Genomic DNA, 16,098 nt, shown 5'->3' on the forward strand with positions numbered 1-16,098 from the left:
GCCAAGCCCTCTTGCCTGACTCTCCTACTAGGCTTGGGAAGCTTGTTCTCCCTGCCGAGGTAAGGTCGAACGTCCTGCTGTGCTTTACACTCGAACTCCGGCCAAGCCCCCTTGCCTGACTCTCCGACTAGGCCTGGGAAGCTTGGTCTCCCTGCCGAGGTTAGGTCGATCGTCCTGCCGAGCCTTACACTCGAACTCCGGCCAAGCCCCCTTGCCTGACTCTCCTACTAGGCTTGGGAAGCTTGGTCTCCCTGCCGGGGTAAGGTCGAACGTCCTGCCGAGCCTTACACTCGAACTCCGGCCAAGCCCCCTTGCCTGACTCTCCTACTAGGCTCGGGAAGCTTGGTCTCCCTACCGAGGTAAGGTCGAACGTCCTACCGAGCCTTACACTCGAACTCCTGCCAAGCCCCCTTGCCTGAGCCTACTAGGCTTGGGAAGCTTGGTCTCCCTGCCGAGGTAAGGTCGAACGTCCTGCCGAGCCTTACACTCGAACTCCGGCCAAGCCCCCTTGCCTGACTCTCCTACTAGGCTTGGGAAGCTTGGTCTCCCTGCCGAGGTAAGGTCGAACGTCCTGCCGAGCCTTACACTCGAACTCCGGCCTAGCTGCCTTGCCTGACTGTCCTACGAGGCTTGGGAAGCTTGGTCTCCCTGCCGAGGTAAGGTAGAACGTCCTGCCGAGCTTTACACTCGAACTCCAGCCAAGCCCCCTTGCCTGACTCTCCTGCTAGGCCTGGGAAGCTTGGTCTCCCTGCCGAGGTAAGGTTGAACGTCCTGCCGAGCTTTACACTCGAACTCCGGCCAAGCCCCCTTGCCTGACCCTACTAGGCTTGGGAAGCTTGGTCTCCCTGCCGAGGTAAGGTCGAACGTCCTGCCGAGCCTTACACTCGAACTCCGGCCAAGCCACCTTGCCTGACTCTCCTGCTAGGCTTGGGAAGCTTGGTCTCCCTGCCGAGGTAAGGTCGAACGTCCTGCCGAGCCTTACACTCGAACTCCGGCCAATACCCCTTGCCTGACTCTCCTACTAGGCTTGGGAAACTTGGTCTCCCTGCCGAGGTAAGGTCGAACGTCCTGCCGAGCCTTACACTCGAACTCCGGCCTAGCTCCCTTGCCTGACTCTCCTACTAGGCTTGGGAAGCTTGGTCTCCCTGCCGAGGTAAGGTCGAACGTCCTGCGGAGCCTTTCACTCGAACTCCTGCCAAGACCCCTTGCCTGACTCTCCTACTAGGCTTGGGAAGCTTGGTCTCCCTGCCGAGGTAAGGTCGAACGTCCTGCCGAGCCTTACACTCGAACTCTGGCCAAGCCCCCTTGCCTGACCCTACTAGGCTTGGGAAGCTTGGTCTCCCTGCTGAGGTAAGGTCGAACGTCCTGCCGAGCCTTACACTCGAACTCCTGCCAAGCCCCCTTGCCTGACTCTCCTAATAGGCTTGGAAAGCTTGGTCTCCCTGCCGAGGTAAGGTCGAACGTCCTGCCCTGCTTTACACTCGAACTCCGGCCAAGCCCCCTTGCCTGACTCTCCTGCTAGGCTTGGGAAGCTTGGTCTCCCTGCCGAGGTAAGGTCGAACGTCCTGCCGAGCCTTACACTCGAACTCCGGCCAAGCCCCCTTGCCTGACTCTCCGACTAGGCCTGGGAATCTTGGTCTCCCTGCCGAGGTTAGGTCGAACGTCCTGCCGAGCCTTACACTCGAACTCCGGCCAAGCCGCCTTGCCTGATTCTCCTACGAGGCATGGGAAGCTTGGTCTCCCTGCCGAGGCAAGGTAGAATATCCTGCTGAGCTTTACACTCGACCTCCGGTCAATCCCCCTTGCCTGACTCTCCTACTAGGCTTGGGAAGCTTGTTCTCCCTGCCGAGGTAAGGTCAAATGTCCTACCGAGCCTTACACTCGATCTCCTGCCAAGCCCCCTTGCCTGCGCCTTCTAGGCTTGGGAAGCTTGGTCTCCCTGCCGAGGTAAGGTCAAAAGTCGTGCCGAGCCTTACACTCGAACTCCGGCCAAGCCCCCTTGCCTGACTCTCCTACTAGGCTTGGGAAGCTTGGTCTCCCTGCCGAGGTAATCTGGAACGTCCTGCCGAGCCTTACACTCGAACTCCGGCCAAGCCCCCTTGCCTGACTCTCCTACTAGGCTTGGGGAGCTTGGTCTCCCTGCCGGGGTAAGGTCGAACGTCCTGCCGAGCCTTACCCTCGAACTCCGGCCAAGCCCCCTTGCCTGACTCTCCTACTAGGCTTGGGAAGCTTGGTCTCCCTGCCGGGGTAAGGTCGAACGTCCTGCCGAGCCTTACACTCGAACTCCGGCCAAGCCGCCTTGCCTGACTCTCCTACGAGGCTTGGGAAGCTTGGTCTCCCTGCCGAGGTAAGGTAGAACGTCCTGCCGAGCTTTACACTCGAACTCCGGCCAAGCCCCCCTGCCTGACTCTCCTACTAGGCTTGGGAAGCTTGGTCTCCCTGCCGAGGTAAGGTCGAACGTCCTACCGAGCCTTACACTCGAACTCCTGCCAAGCCCCCTTGCCTGAGCCTACTAGGCTTGGGAAGCTTGGTCTCCCTGCCGAGGTAAGGTCGAACGTCCTGCCGAGCCTTACACTCGAACTCCGGCCAAGCCCCCTTGCCTGACTCTCCTACTAGGCTTGGGAAGCTTGGTCTCCCTGCCGAGGTAAGGTCGAACGTCCTGCCGAGCCTTACACTCGAACTCCGGCCTAGCTCCCTTGCCTGACTCTCCTACTAGGCTTGGGAAGCTTGGTCTCCCTGCCGAGGTAAGGTCGAACGTCCTGCGGAGCCTTTCACTCGAACTCCTGCCAAGCCCCCTTGCCTGACTCTCCTACTAGGCTTGGGATCTTGGCCTCCCTGCCGAGGTCAGGTCGAACGTCCTACCGAGCCTTACACTCGAACTCCTGCCAAGCCGCCTTGCCTGACCCTACTAGGCTTGGGAAGCTTGGTCTCCCTGCCGAGGTAAGGTCGAACGTCCTGCCGAGCCTTACACTCGAACTCTGGCCAAGCCCCCTTGCCTGACCCTACTAGGCTTGGGAAGCTTGGTCTCCCTGCTGAGGTAAGGTCGAACGTCCTGCCGAGCCTTACACTCGAACTCCTGCCAAGCCCCCTTGCCTGACTCTCCTACTAGGCTTGGAAAGCTTGGTCTCCCTGCCGAGGTAAGGTCGAACGTCCTGCCCTGCTTTACACTCGAACTCCGGCCAAGCCCCCTTGCCTGACTCTCCTGCTAGGCTTGGGAAGCTTGGTCTCCCTGCCGAGGTAAGGTCGAACGTCCTGCCGAGCCTTACACTCGAACTCCGGCCAAGCCCCCTTGCCTGACTCTCCGACTAGGCCTGGGAATCTTGGTCTCCCTGCCGAGGTTAGGTCGAACGTCCTGCCGAGCCTTACACTCGAACTCCGGCCAAGCCGCCTTGCCTGATTCTCCTACGAGGCATGGGAAGCTTGGTCTCCCTGCCGAGGCAAGGTAGAATATCCTGCTGAGCTTTACACTCGACCTCCGGTCAATCCCCCTTGCCTGACTCTCCTACTAGGCTTGGGAAGCTTGTTCTCCCTGCCGAGGTAAGGTCAAATGTCCTACCGAGCCTTACACTCGATCTCCTGCCAAGCCCCCTTGCCTGCGCCTTCGAGGCTTGGGAAGCTTGGTCTCCCTGCCGAGGTAAGGTCAAAAGTCGTGCCGAGCCTTACACTCGAACTCCGGCCAAGCCCCCTTGCCTGACTCTCCTACTAGGCTTGGGAAGCTTGGTCTCCCTGCCGAGGTAATCTGGAACGTCCTGCCGAGCCTTACACTCGAACACCGGCCAAGCCCCCTTGCCTGACTCTCCTACTAGGCTTGGGAAGCTTGGTCTCCCTGCCGGGGTAAGGTCGAACGTCCTGCCGAGCCTTACGCTCGAACTCCGGCCAAGCCACCTTGCCTGACTCTCCTACTAGGCTTGGGAAGCTTGGTCTCCCTGCCGGGGTAAGGTCGAACGTCCTGCCGAGCCTTACACTCGAACTCCGGCCAAGCCCCCTTGCCTGACTCTCCTACAAGGCTCGGGAAGCTTGGTCTCCCTACCGAGGTAAGGTCGAACGTCCTGCCGAGCCTTACCCTCGAACTCTGGCCAAGCACTCTTGCCTGACTCTCCTACTAGGCTTGGGAAGCTTGGTCTCCCTGCTGAGGTAAGGTCGAACGTCCTGCTGAGCCTTACACTTGAACTCCGCCGAAGCCCCCTTGCCTGACTCCCCCACTAGGCTTGGGAAGCTTGGTCTCCCTGCCGAGGTAAGGTCGAACGTCCTGCCGAGCCTTACACTCGAACTCCGGCCAAGCCCCCTTGCCTGACTCTCCGACTAGGCCTGGGAATCTTGGTCTCCCTGCCGAGGTTAGGTCGAACGTCCTGCCGAGCCTTACACTCGAACTCCGGCCAAGCCGCCTTGCCTGACTCTCCTACGAGGCATGGGAAGCTTGGTCTCCCTGCCGAGGCAAGGTAGAATATCCTGCTGAGCTTTACACTCGAACTCCGGCCAATCCCCCTTGCCTGACTCTCCTACTAGGCTTGGGAAGCTTGTTCTCCCTGCCGAGGTAAGGTCAAATGTCCTACCGAGCCTTACACTCGAACTCCTGCCAAGCCCCCTTGCCTGCGCCTTCTAGGCTTGGGAAGCTTGGTCTCCCTGCCGAGGTAAGGTCAAAAGTCCTGCCGAGCCTTACACTCGAACTCCGGCCAAGCCCCCTTGCCTGACTCTCCTACTAGGCTTGGGAAGCTTGGTCTCCCTGCCGAGGTAAGGTCGAACGTCCTGCCGAGCCTTACACTCGAACTCCGGCCAGGCCCCCTCGCCTGACTCTCCTGCTAGGCTTGGGAAGCTTGGTCTCCCTGCCGGGGTAAGGTCGAACGTCCTGCCGAGCCTTACGCTCGAACTCCGGCCAAGCCCCCTTGCCTGACTCTCCTACTAGGCTTGGGAAGCTTGGTCTCCCTGCCGGGGTAAGGTCGAACGTCCTGCCGAGCCTTACACTCGAACTCCGGCCAAGCCCCCTTGCCTGACTCTCCTACTAGGCTCGGGAAGCTTGGTCTCCCTACCGAGGTAAGGTCGAACGTCCTGCCGAGCCTTACACTCGAACTCTGGCCAAGCCCTCTTGCCTGACTCTCCTACTAGGCTTGGGAAGCTTGGTCTCCCTGCCGAGGTAAGGTCGAACATCCTGCTGTGCTTCACACTCGAACTCCGGCCAAGCCCCCTTGCCTGACTCTCCTGCTAGGCCTGGGAAGCTTGGTCTCCTGGCCGAGGTTAGGTCGATCGTCCTGCCGAGCCTTACACTCGAACTCCGGCCAAGCCCCCTTGCCTGACTCTCCTACTAGGCTTGGAAAGCTTGGTCTCCCTGCCGAGGTAAGGTCGAACGTCCTGCCCTGCTTTACACTCGAACTCCGGCCAAGCCCCCTTGCCTGACTCTCCTACTAGGCTTGGGAAGCTTGGTCTCCCTGCCGAGGTAATCTGGAACGTCCTGCCGAGCCTTACACTCGAACTCCGGCCAAGCCCCCTTGCCTGACTCTCCTACTAGGCTTGGGAAGCTTGGTCTCCCTGCCGGGGTAAGGTCGAACGTCCTGCCGAGCCTTACGCTCGAACTCCGGCCAAGCCCCCTTGCCTGACTCTCCTACTAGGCTTGGGAAGCTTGGTCTCCCTGCCGGGGTAAGGTCGAACGTCCTGCCGAGCCTTACACTCAAACTCCGGCCAAGCCCCCTTGCCTGACTCTCCTACTAGGCTCGGGAAGCTTGGTCTCCCTACCGAGGTAAGGTCGAACGTCCTGCCGAGCCTTACACTCGAACTCTGGCCAAGCCCTCTTGCCTGACTCTCCTACTAGGCTTGGGAAGCTTGGTCTCCCTGCCGAGGTAAGGTCGAACATCCTGCTGTGCTTCACACTCGAACTCCGGCCAAGCCCCCTTGCCTGACTCTCCGACTAGGCCTGGGAAGCTTGGTCTCCTGGCCGAGGTTAGGTCGATCGTCCTGCCGAGCCTTACACTCGAACTCCGGCCAAGCCCCCTTGCCTGACTCTCCTACTAGGCTTGGGAAGCTTGGTCTCCCTGCCGGGGTAAGGTCGAACGTCCTGCCGAGCCTTACACTCGAACTCCGGCCAAGCCCCCTTGCCTGACTCTCCTACTAGGCTCGGGAAGCTTGGTCTCCCTGCCGAGGTAAGGTCGAACGTCCTGCCGAGCCTTACACTCGAACTCTGGCCAAGCCCTCTTGCCTGACTCTCCTACTAGGCTTGGGAAGCTTGGTCTCCCTGCCGAGGTAAGGTCGAACGTCCTGCTGTGCTTTACACTCGAACTCCGGCCAAGCCCCCTTGCCTGACTCTCCTGCTAGGCTTGGGAAGCTTGGTCTCCCTGCCGAGGTAAGGTCGAACGTCCTGCCGAGCCTTACACTCGAACTCCGGCCAAGCCCCCTTGCCTGACTCTCCGACTAGGCCTGGGAAGCTTGGTCTCCCTGCCGAGGTTAGGTCGAACGTCCTGCCGAGCCTTACACTCGAACTCCGGCCAAGCCGCCTTGCCTGACTCTCCTACGAGGCTTGGGAAGCTTGGTCTCCCTGCCGAGGTAAGGTAGAACGTCCTGCCGAGCTTTACACTCGAACTCCGGCCAAGCCCCCCTGCCTGACTCTCCTACTAGGCTTGGGAAGCTTGGTCTCCCTGCCGAGGTAAGGTCGAACGTCCTGCCGAGCCTTACACTCGAACTCCGGCCAAGCCCCCTTGCCTGACTCTCCGACTAGGCCTGGGAATCTTGGTCTCCCTGCCGAGGTTAGGTCGAACGTCCTGCCGAGCCTTACACTCGAACTCCGGCCAAGCCGCCTTGCCTGATTCTCCTACGAGGCATGGGAAGCTTGGTCTCCCTGCCGAGGCAAGGTAGAATATCCTGGTGAGCTTTACACTCGACCTCCGGTCAATCCCCCTTGCCTGACTCTCCTACTAGGCTTGGGAAGCTTGTTCTCCCTGCCGAGGTAAGGTCAAATGTCCTACCGAGCCTTACACTCGATCTCCTGCCAAGCCCCCTTGCCTGCGCCTTCTAGGCTTGGGAAGCTTGGTCTCCCTGCCGAGGTAAGGTCAAAAGTCGTGCCGAGCCTTACACTCGAACTCCGGCCAAGCCCCCTTGCCTGACTCTCCTACTAGGCTTGGGAAGCTTGGTCTCCCTGCCGAGGTAATCTGGAACGTCCTGCCGAGCCTTACACTCGAACTCCGGCCAAGCCCCCTTGCCTGACTCTCCTACTAGGCTTGGGAAGCTTGGTCTCCCTGCCGGGGTAAGGTCGAACGTCCTGCCGAGCCTTACGCTCGAACTCCGGCCAAGCCACCTTGCCTGACTCTCCTACTAGGCTTGGGAAGCTTGGTCTCCCTGCCGGGGTAAGGTCGAACGTCCTGCCGAGCCTTACACTCGAACTCCGGCCAAGCCCCCTTGCCTGACTCTCCTACAAGGCTCGGGAAGCTTGGTCTCCCTACCGAGGTAAGGTCGAACGTCCTGCCGAGCCTTACCCTCGAACTCTGGCCAAGCACTCTTGCCTGACTCTCCTACTAGGCTTGGGAAGCTTGGTCTCCCTGCCGAGGTAAGGTCGAACGTCCTGCGGTGCTTTGCACTCGAACTCCGGCCAAGCCCCCTTGCCTGACTCTCCTGCTAGGCTTGGGAAGCTTGGTCTCCCTGCCGAGGTAAGGTCGAACGTCCTGCCGAGCCTTACACTCGAACTCCGGCCAAGCCCCCTTGCCTGACTCTCCGACTAGGCCTGGGAATCTTGGTCTCCCTGCCGAGGTAAGGTCGAACGTCCTGCCGAGCCTTACACTCGAACTCCGGCCAAGCCGCCTTGCCTGACTCTCCTACGAGGCATGGGAAGCTTGGTCTCCCTGCCGAGGCAAGGTAGAATATCCTGCTGAGCTTTACACGCGAACTCCGGCCAAGCCCCCTTGCCTGACTCTCCTGCTAGGCTTGGGAAGCTTGGTCTCCCTGCCGAGGTAAGGTCGAACGTCCTGCCGAGCCTTACACTCGAACTCCAGCCAAGTCCACTTGCCTGACTCTCCGACTAGGCCTGGGAAGCTTGGTCTCCCTGCTGAGGTTAGGTCGAACGTCCTGCCGAGCCTTACACTCGAACTCCGGCCAAGCCGCCTTGCCTGACTCTCCTACGAGGCTTGGGAAGCTTGGTCTCCCTGCCGAGGTAAGGTAGAACGTCCTGCCGAGCTTTACACTCGAACTCCGGCCAAGACCCCCTGCCTGACTCTCCTACTAGGCTTGGGAAGCTTGGTCTCCCTGCCGAGGTAAGGTCGAACGTCCTACCGAGCCTTACACTCGAACTCCTGCCAAGCCCCCTTGCCTGAGCCTACTAGGCTTGGGAAGCTTGGTCTCCCTGCCGAGGTAAGGTCGAACGTCCTGCCGAGCCTTACACTCGAACTCCGGCCAAGCCCCCTTGCCTGACTCTCCTACTAGGCTCGGGAAGCTTGGTCTCCCTACCGAGGTAAGGTCGAACGTCCTGCCGAGCCTTACACTCGAACTCTGGCCAAGCCCTCTTGCCTGACTCTCCTACTAGGCTTGGGAAGCTTGGTCTCCCTGCCGAGGTAAGGTCGAACATCCTGCTGTGCTTCACACTCGAACTCCGGCCAAGCCCCCTTGCCTGACTCTCCGACTAGGCCTGGGAAGCTTGGTCTCCTGGCCGAGGTTAGGTCGATCGTCCTGCCGAGCCTTACACTCGAACTCCGGCCAAGCCCCCTTGCCTGACTCTCCTACTAGGCTTGGGAAGCTTGGTCTCCCTGCCGGGGTAAGGTCGAACGTCCTGCCGAGCCTTACACTCGAACTCCGGCCAAGCCCCCTTGCCTGACTCTCCTACTAGGCTCGGGAAGCTTGGTCTCCCTGCCGAGGTAAGGTCGAACGTCCTGCCGAGCCTTACACTCGAACTCTGGCCAAGCCCTCTTGCCTGACTCTCCTACTAGGCTTGGGAAGCTTGGTCTCCCTGCCGAGGTAAGGTCGAACGTCCTGCTGTGCTTTACACTCGAACTCCGGCCAAGCCCCCTTGCCTGACTCTCCTGCTAGGCTTGGGAAGCTTGGTCTCCCTGCCGAGGTAAGGTCGAACGTCCTGCCGAGCCTTACACTCGAACTCCGGCCAAGCCCCCTTGCCTGACTCTCCGACTAGGCCTGGGAAGCTTGGTCTCCCTGCCGAGGTTAGGTCGAACGTCCTGCCGAGCCTTACACTCGAACTCCGGCCAAGCCGCCTTGCCTGACTCTCCTACGAGGCTTGGGAAGCTTGGTCTCCCTGCCGAGGTAAGGTAGAACGTCCTGCCGAGCTTTACACTCGAACTCCGGCCAAGCCCCCCTGCCTGACTCTCCTACTAGGCTTGGGAAGCTTGGTCTCCCTGCCGAGGTAAGGTCGAACGTCCTGCCGAGCCTTACACTCGAACTCCGGCCAAGCCCCCTTGCCTGACTCTCCGACTAGGCCTGGGAATCTTGGTCTCCCTGCCGAGGTTAGGTCGAACGTCCTGCCGAGCCTTACACTCGAACTCCGGCCAAGCCGCCTTGCCTGATTCTCCTACGAGGCATGGGAAGCTTGGTCTCCCTGCCGAGGCAAGGTAGAATATCCTGGTGAGCTTTACACTCGACCTCCGGTCAATCCCCCTTGCCTGACTCTCCTACTAGGCTTGGGAAGCTTGTTCTCCCTGCCGAGGTAAGGTCAAATGTCCTACCGAGCCTTACACTCGATCTCCTGCCAAGCCCCCTTGCCTGCGCCTTCTAGGCTTGGGAAGCTTGGTCTCCCTGCCGAGGTAAGGTCAAAAGTCGTGCCGAGCCTTACACTCGAACTCCGGCCAAGCCCCCTTGCCTGACTCTCCTACTAGGCTTGGGAAGCTTGGTCTCCCTGCCGAGGTAATCTGGAACGTCCTGCCGAGCCTTACACTCGAACTCCGGCCAAGCCCCCTTGCCTGACTCTCCTACTAGGCTTGGGAAGCTTGGTCTCCCTGCCGGGGTAAGGTCGAACGTCCTGCCGAGCCTTACGCTCGAACTCCGGCCAAGCCACCTTGCCTGACTCTCCTACTAGGCTTGGGAAGCTTGGTCTCCCTGCCGGGGTAAGGTCGAACGTCCTGCCGAGCCTTACACTCGAACTCCGGCCAAGCCCCCTTGCCTGACTCTCCTACAAGGCTCGGGAAGCTTGGTCTCCCTACCGAGGTAAGGTCGAACGTCCTGCCGAGCCTTACCCTCGAACTCTGGCCAAGCACTCTTGCCTGACTCTCCTACTAGGCTTGGGAAGCTTGGTCTCCCTGCCGAGGTAAGGTCGAACGTCCTGCGGTGCTTTGCACTCGAACTCCGGCCAAGCCCCCTTGCCTGACTCTCCTGCTAGGCTTGGGAAGCTTGGTCTCCCTGCCGAGGTAAGGTCGAACGTCCTGCCGAGCCTTACACTCGAACTCCGGCCAAGCCCCCTTGCCTGACTCTCCGACTAGGCCTGGGAATCTTGGTCTCCCTGCCGAGGTTAGGTCGAACGTCCTGCCGAGCCTTACACTCGAACTCCGGCCAAGCCGCCTTGCCTGACTCTCCTACGAGGCATGGGAAGCTTGGTCTCCCTGCCGAGGCAAGGTAGAATATCCTGCTGAGCTTTACACGCGAACTCCGGCCAAGCCCCCTTGCCTGACTCTCCTGCTAGGCTTGGGAAGCTTGGTCTCCCTGCCGAGGTAAGGTCGAACGTCCTGCCGAGCCTTACACTCGAACTCCAGCCAAGTCCACTTGCCTGACTCTCCGACTAGGCCTGGGAAGCTTGGTCTCCCTGCTGAGGTTAGGTCGAACGTCCTGCCGAGCCTTACACTCGAACTCCGGCCAAGCCGCCTTGCCTGACTCTCCTACGAGGCTTGGGAAGCTTGGTCTCCCTGCCGAGGTAAGGTAGAACGTCCTGCCGAGCTTTACACTCGAACTCCGGCCAAGACCCCCTGCCTGACTCTCCTACTAGGCTTGGGAAGCTTGGTCTCCCTGCCGAGGTAAGGTCGAACGTCCTACCGAGCCTTACACTCGAACTCCTGCCAAGCCCCCTTGCCTGAGCCTACTAGGCTCGGGAAGCTTGGTCTCCCTGCCGAGGTAAGGTCGAACGTCCTGCCGAGCCTTACACTCGAACTCTGGCCAAGCCCCCTTGCCTGACTCTCCTACTAGGCTTGGGAAGCTTGGTCTCCCTGCCGAGGTAAGGTCGAACGTCCTGCCGAGCCTTACACTCGAACTCCGGCCAAGCCCCCTTGCCTGACTCTCCTGCTGGGCTTGGGAAGCTTGGTCTCCCTGCCGAGGTAAGGTCGAACGTCCTGCCGAGCCTTACACTCGAACTCCGGCCAATACCCCTTGCCTGACTCTCCTACTAGGCGTGGGAAACTTGGTCTCCCTGCCGAGGTAAGGTCGAACGTCCTGCCGAGCCTTACACTCGAACTCCGGCCTAGCTCCCTTGCCTGACTCTCCTACTAGGCTTGGGAAGCTTGGTCTCCCTGCCGAGGTAAGGTCGAACGTCCTGCGGAGCCTTTCACTCGAACTCCTGCCAAGCCCCCTTGCCTGACTCTCCTACTAGGCTTGGGATCTTGGCCTCCCTGCCGAGGTAAGGTCGAACGTCCTACCGAGCCCTACACTCGATCTCCTGCCAAGCCGCCTTGCCTGACCCTACTAGGCTTGGGAAGCTTGGTCTCCCTGCCGAGGTAAGGTCGAACGTCCTGCCGAGCCTTACACTCGAACTCTGGCCAAGCCCCCTTGCCTGACCCTACTAGGCTTGGGAAGCTTGGTCTCCCTGCTGAGGTAAGGTTGAACGTCCTGCCGAGCCTTACACTCGAACTCCTGCCAAGCCCCCTTGCCTGACTCTCCTACTAGGCTTGGAAAGCTTGGTCTCCCTGCCGAGGTAAGGTCGAACGTACTGCCCTGCTTTACACTCGAACTCCGGCCAAGCCCCCTTGCCTGACTCTCCTGCTAGGCTTGGGAAGCTTGGTCTCCCTGCCGAGGTAAGGTCGAACGTCCTGCCGAGCCTTACACTCGAACTCCGGCCAAGCCCCCTTGCCTGACTCTCCGGCTAGGCCTGGGAATCTTGGTCTCCCTGCCGAGGTTAGGTCGAACGTCCTGCCGAGCCTTACACTCGAACTCCGGCCAAGCCGCCTTGCCTGATTCTCCTACGAGGCATGGGAAGCTTGGTCTCCCTGCCGAGGCAAGGTAGAATATCCTGCTGAGCTTTACACTCGACCTCCGGCCAATCCCCCTTGCCTGACTCTCCTACTAGGCTTGGGAAGCTTGTTCTCCCTGCCGAGGTAAGGTCAAATGTCCTACCGAGCCTTACACTCGAACTCCTGCCAAGCCCCCTTGCCTGCGCCTTCTAGGCTTGGGAAGCTTGGTCTCCCTGCCGAGGTAAGGTCAAAAGTCGTGCCGAACCTTACACTCGAACTCCGGCCAAGCCCCCTTGCCTGACTATCCTACTAGGCTTGGGAAGCTTCGTCTCCCTGCCGAGGTAATCTGGAACGTCCTGCCGAGCCTTACACTCGAACTCCGGCCAAGCCCCCTTGCCTGACTCTCCTACTAGGCTTGGGAAGCTTGGTCTCCCTGCCGGGGTAAGGTCGAACGTCCTGCCGAGCCTTACGCTCGAACTCCGGCCAAGCCACCTTGCCTGACTCTCCTACTAGGCTTGGGAAGCTTGGTCTCCCTGCCGGGGTAAGGTCGAACGTCCTGCCGAGCCTTACACTCGAACTCCGGCCAAGCCCCCTTGCCTGACTCTCCTACAAGGCTCGGGAAGCTTGGTCTCCCTACCGAGGTAAGATCGAACGTCCTGCCGAGCCTTACCCTCGAACTCTGGCCAAGCACTCTTGCCTGACTCTCCTACTAGGCTTGGGAAGCTTGGTCTCCCTGCCGAGGTAAGGTCGAACGTCCTGCGGTGCTTTGCACTCGAACTCCGGCCAAGCCCCCTTGCCTGACTCTCCTGCTAGGCTTGGGAAGCTTGGTCTCCCTGCCGAGGTAAGGTCGAACGTCCTGCCGAGCCTTACACTCGAACTCCGGCCAAGCCCCCTTGCCTGACTCTCCTACTAGGCTTGGGAAGCTTGGTCTCCCTGCCGAGGTAAGGTTGAACGTCCTGACGAGCCTTACACTCGAACTCCGGCCAAGACCCCTTGCCTGACTCTCCTGCTAGGCTTGGGAAGCTTGGTCTCCCTGCCGAGGTAAGGTCGAACGTCCTGCCGAGCCTTTCACTCGAACTCGGGCCAAGTCCCCTTCCTTTACTCTCCTACTAGGCTTGGGAAGCTTGGTCTCCCTGCCGAGGTAAGGTCGAACGTCCTGCGGAGCCTTACACTCGAACTCCTGCCAAGCCCCCTTGCCTGACCCTACTAGGCTTGGGAAGCTTGGTCTCGCTGCCGAGGTAAGGTCGAACGTCCTACCGAGCCTTACACTCGAACTCCGGCCTAGCTCCCTTGCCTGACTCCCCTACTAGGCTTGGGAAGCTTGGTCTCCCTGCCGAGGTAAGGTCGAACGTCCTGCGGAGCCTTACACTCGAACTCCTGCCAGGCCCCCTTGCCTGACCCTACTAGGCTTGGGAAGCTTGGTCTCCCTGCCGAGGTAATCTGGAACGTCCTGCCGAGCCTTACACTCGAACTCCGGCCAAGCCCCCTTGCCTGACTCTCCTACTAGGCTTGGGAAGCTTGGTCTCCCTGGCGGGGTAAGGTCGAACGTCCTTCCGAGCCTTACGCTCGAACTCCGGCCAAGCCCCCTTGCCTGACTCTCCTACTAGGCTTGGGAAGCTTGGTCTGCCTGCCGGGGTAAGGTCGAATGTCCTGCCAAGCCTTACACTCGAACTCCGGCCAAGCCCCCTTGCCTGACTCTCCTACTAGGCTCGGGAAGATTGGTCTCCCTACCGAGGTTAGGTCGAACGTCCTGCCGAGCCTTACACTCGAACTCTGGCCAAGCCCTCTTGCCTGACTCTCCTACTAGGCTTGGGAAGCTTGGTCTCCCTGCCGAGGTAAGGTCGAACGTCCTGCTGTGCTTTACACTCGAACTCCGGCCAAGCCCCCTTGCCTGACTCTCCTGCTAGGCTTGGGAAGCTTGGTCTCCCTGCCGAGGTAAGGTCGAACGTCCTGCCGAGCCTTACACTCGAACTCCGGGCAAGCCCCCTTGCCTGACTCTCCGACTAGGCCTGGGAAGCTTGGTCTCCCTGCCGAGGTAAGGTCGAACGACCTGCCGAGCCTTACACTCGAATTCCGGCCAAGCCGCCTTGCCTGACTCTCCTACGAGGCTTGGGAATCTTGGTCTCCTTGCCGAGGTAAGGTAGAACGTCCTGCCGAGCTTTACACTCGAACTCCAGCCAAGCCCCCTTGCCTGACTCTCCTGCTAGGCTTGGGAAGCTTGGTCTCCCTGCTGAGGTAAGGTCAAACGTCCTGCCGAGCCTTACACTCGATCTCTGGCCAAGCCCCCTTGCCTGACTCTCATACTAGGCTTGGGAAGCTTGGTCTCCCTGCCGAGGTAAGGTCGAACGTCCTGCCGAGCCTTACACTCGAACTCCGGCCAAGACCCCTTGCCTGACTCTCCTACTAGGCTTGGGAAACTTGGTCTCCCTGCCGAGGTAAGGTCGAACGTCCTGCCGAGCCTTACACTCGAACTCCGGCCTAGCTCCCTTGCCTGACTCCCCTACTAGGCTTGGGAAGCTTGGTCTCCCTGCCGAGGTAAGGTCGAACGTCCTGCGGAGCCTTACACTCGAACTCCTGCCAAGCCCCCTTGCCTGACCCTACTAGGCTTGGGAAGCTTGGTCTCCCTGCCGAGGTAAGGTCGAACGTCCTACCGAGCCTTACACTCGAACTCCGGCCTAGCTCCCTTGCCTGACTCCCCTACTAGGCTTGGGAAGCTTGGTCTCCCTGCCGAGGTAAGGTCGAACGTCCTGCGGAGCCTTACACTCGAACTCCTGCCAAGCCCCCTTGCCTGACCCTACTAGGCTTGGGAAGCTTGGTCTCCCTGCCGAGGTAAGGTCGAACGTCCTGCCGAGCCTTACACTCGAACTCCGGCCAAGCCCCCTTGCCTGACTCTCCGACTAGGCCTGGGAAGCTTGGTCTCCCTGCCGAGGTTAGGTCGAACGCCCTGCCGAGCCTTACATTCGAACTCCGGCCAAGTCCCCTTGCCTGACTCTCCTACGAGGCTTGGGAAGCTTGGTCTCCCTGCCGAGGTAAGGTAGAACGTCCTGCCGAGCTTTACACTCGAACTCCGGCCAAGCCCCCTTGCCTGACTCTCCGACTAGGCCTGGGAAGCTTGGTCTCCCTGCCGAGGTAAGGTCGAACGTCCTGCGGAGCCTTACACTCGAACTCCTGCCAAGCCCCCTTGCCTGACTGTCTGACTTGGCTTGGGAAGCTTGGTCTCCCTGCCGAGGTTAGGTCGAACGTCCTGCTGAGCCTTACACTCGAACTCCGGCCAAGCCCCCTTGCCTGACTCTCCTACTAGGCTTGGGAATCTTGGTCTCCCTGCCGAGGTAAGGTCGAACGTCCTGCCGAGCCTTACACTCGAACTCCGGCCAAGCCCCGTTGCCTGACTCTCCTGCTAGGCTTGGGAAGCTTGGTCTCCCGGCCGAGGTAAGGTCGAACGTCCTGCCGAGTCTTACACTCGAACTCTGGCCAAGCCCCCTTGCCTGACCCTACTAGGCTTGGGAAACTTGGTCTCCCTGCCGAGGTAAGGTCGAACGTCCTGCCGAGCCTTAACTCGAACTCTGGCCAAGCCCTCTTGCCTGACTCTCCTACAAGGCTTGGGAAGCTTCGTCTCCCTGCCGGGGTAAGGTTGAATTTCCTGCTGAGCCTTACACTTGAACTCCGCCCAAGCCCCCTTGCCTGACTCCCCCACTAGGCTTGGAAAACTTGGTCTCCCTGCCGAGGTAAGGTCGAACGTCCTGCCGAGCCTTACACTCGAACTCCGGCCAAGCCCCCTTGCCCGACCCTACGAGGCTTGGGAAGCTTGGTCTCCCGGCCGAGGTAATGTTGAACGTCCTGCCGAGCCTTACACTCGAACTCAGGCCAAGTCCCCTTGCCTGACTCTCCTACAAGGCTTGGGAAGCTTGGTCTCCCTGCCGAGGTAAGGTCAAAAGTCCTGCCGAGTCTTACACTCGAACTCCGGCCAAGCCCCCTTGCCTGACTCTCCTACTAGGCTTGGGAAGCTTGGTCTCCCTGCCGAGGTAAGTTC

The sequence above is a fragment of the Vidua macroura genome, chromosome W (genome assembly GCF_024509145.1).
Source record: "Vidua macroura isolate BioBank_ID:100142 chromosome W, ASM2450914v1, whole genome shotgun sequence".
NCBI lineage: Eukaryota > Metazoa > Chordata > Aves > Passeriformes > Viduidae > Vidua > Vidua macroura.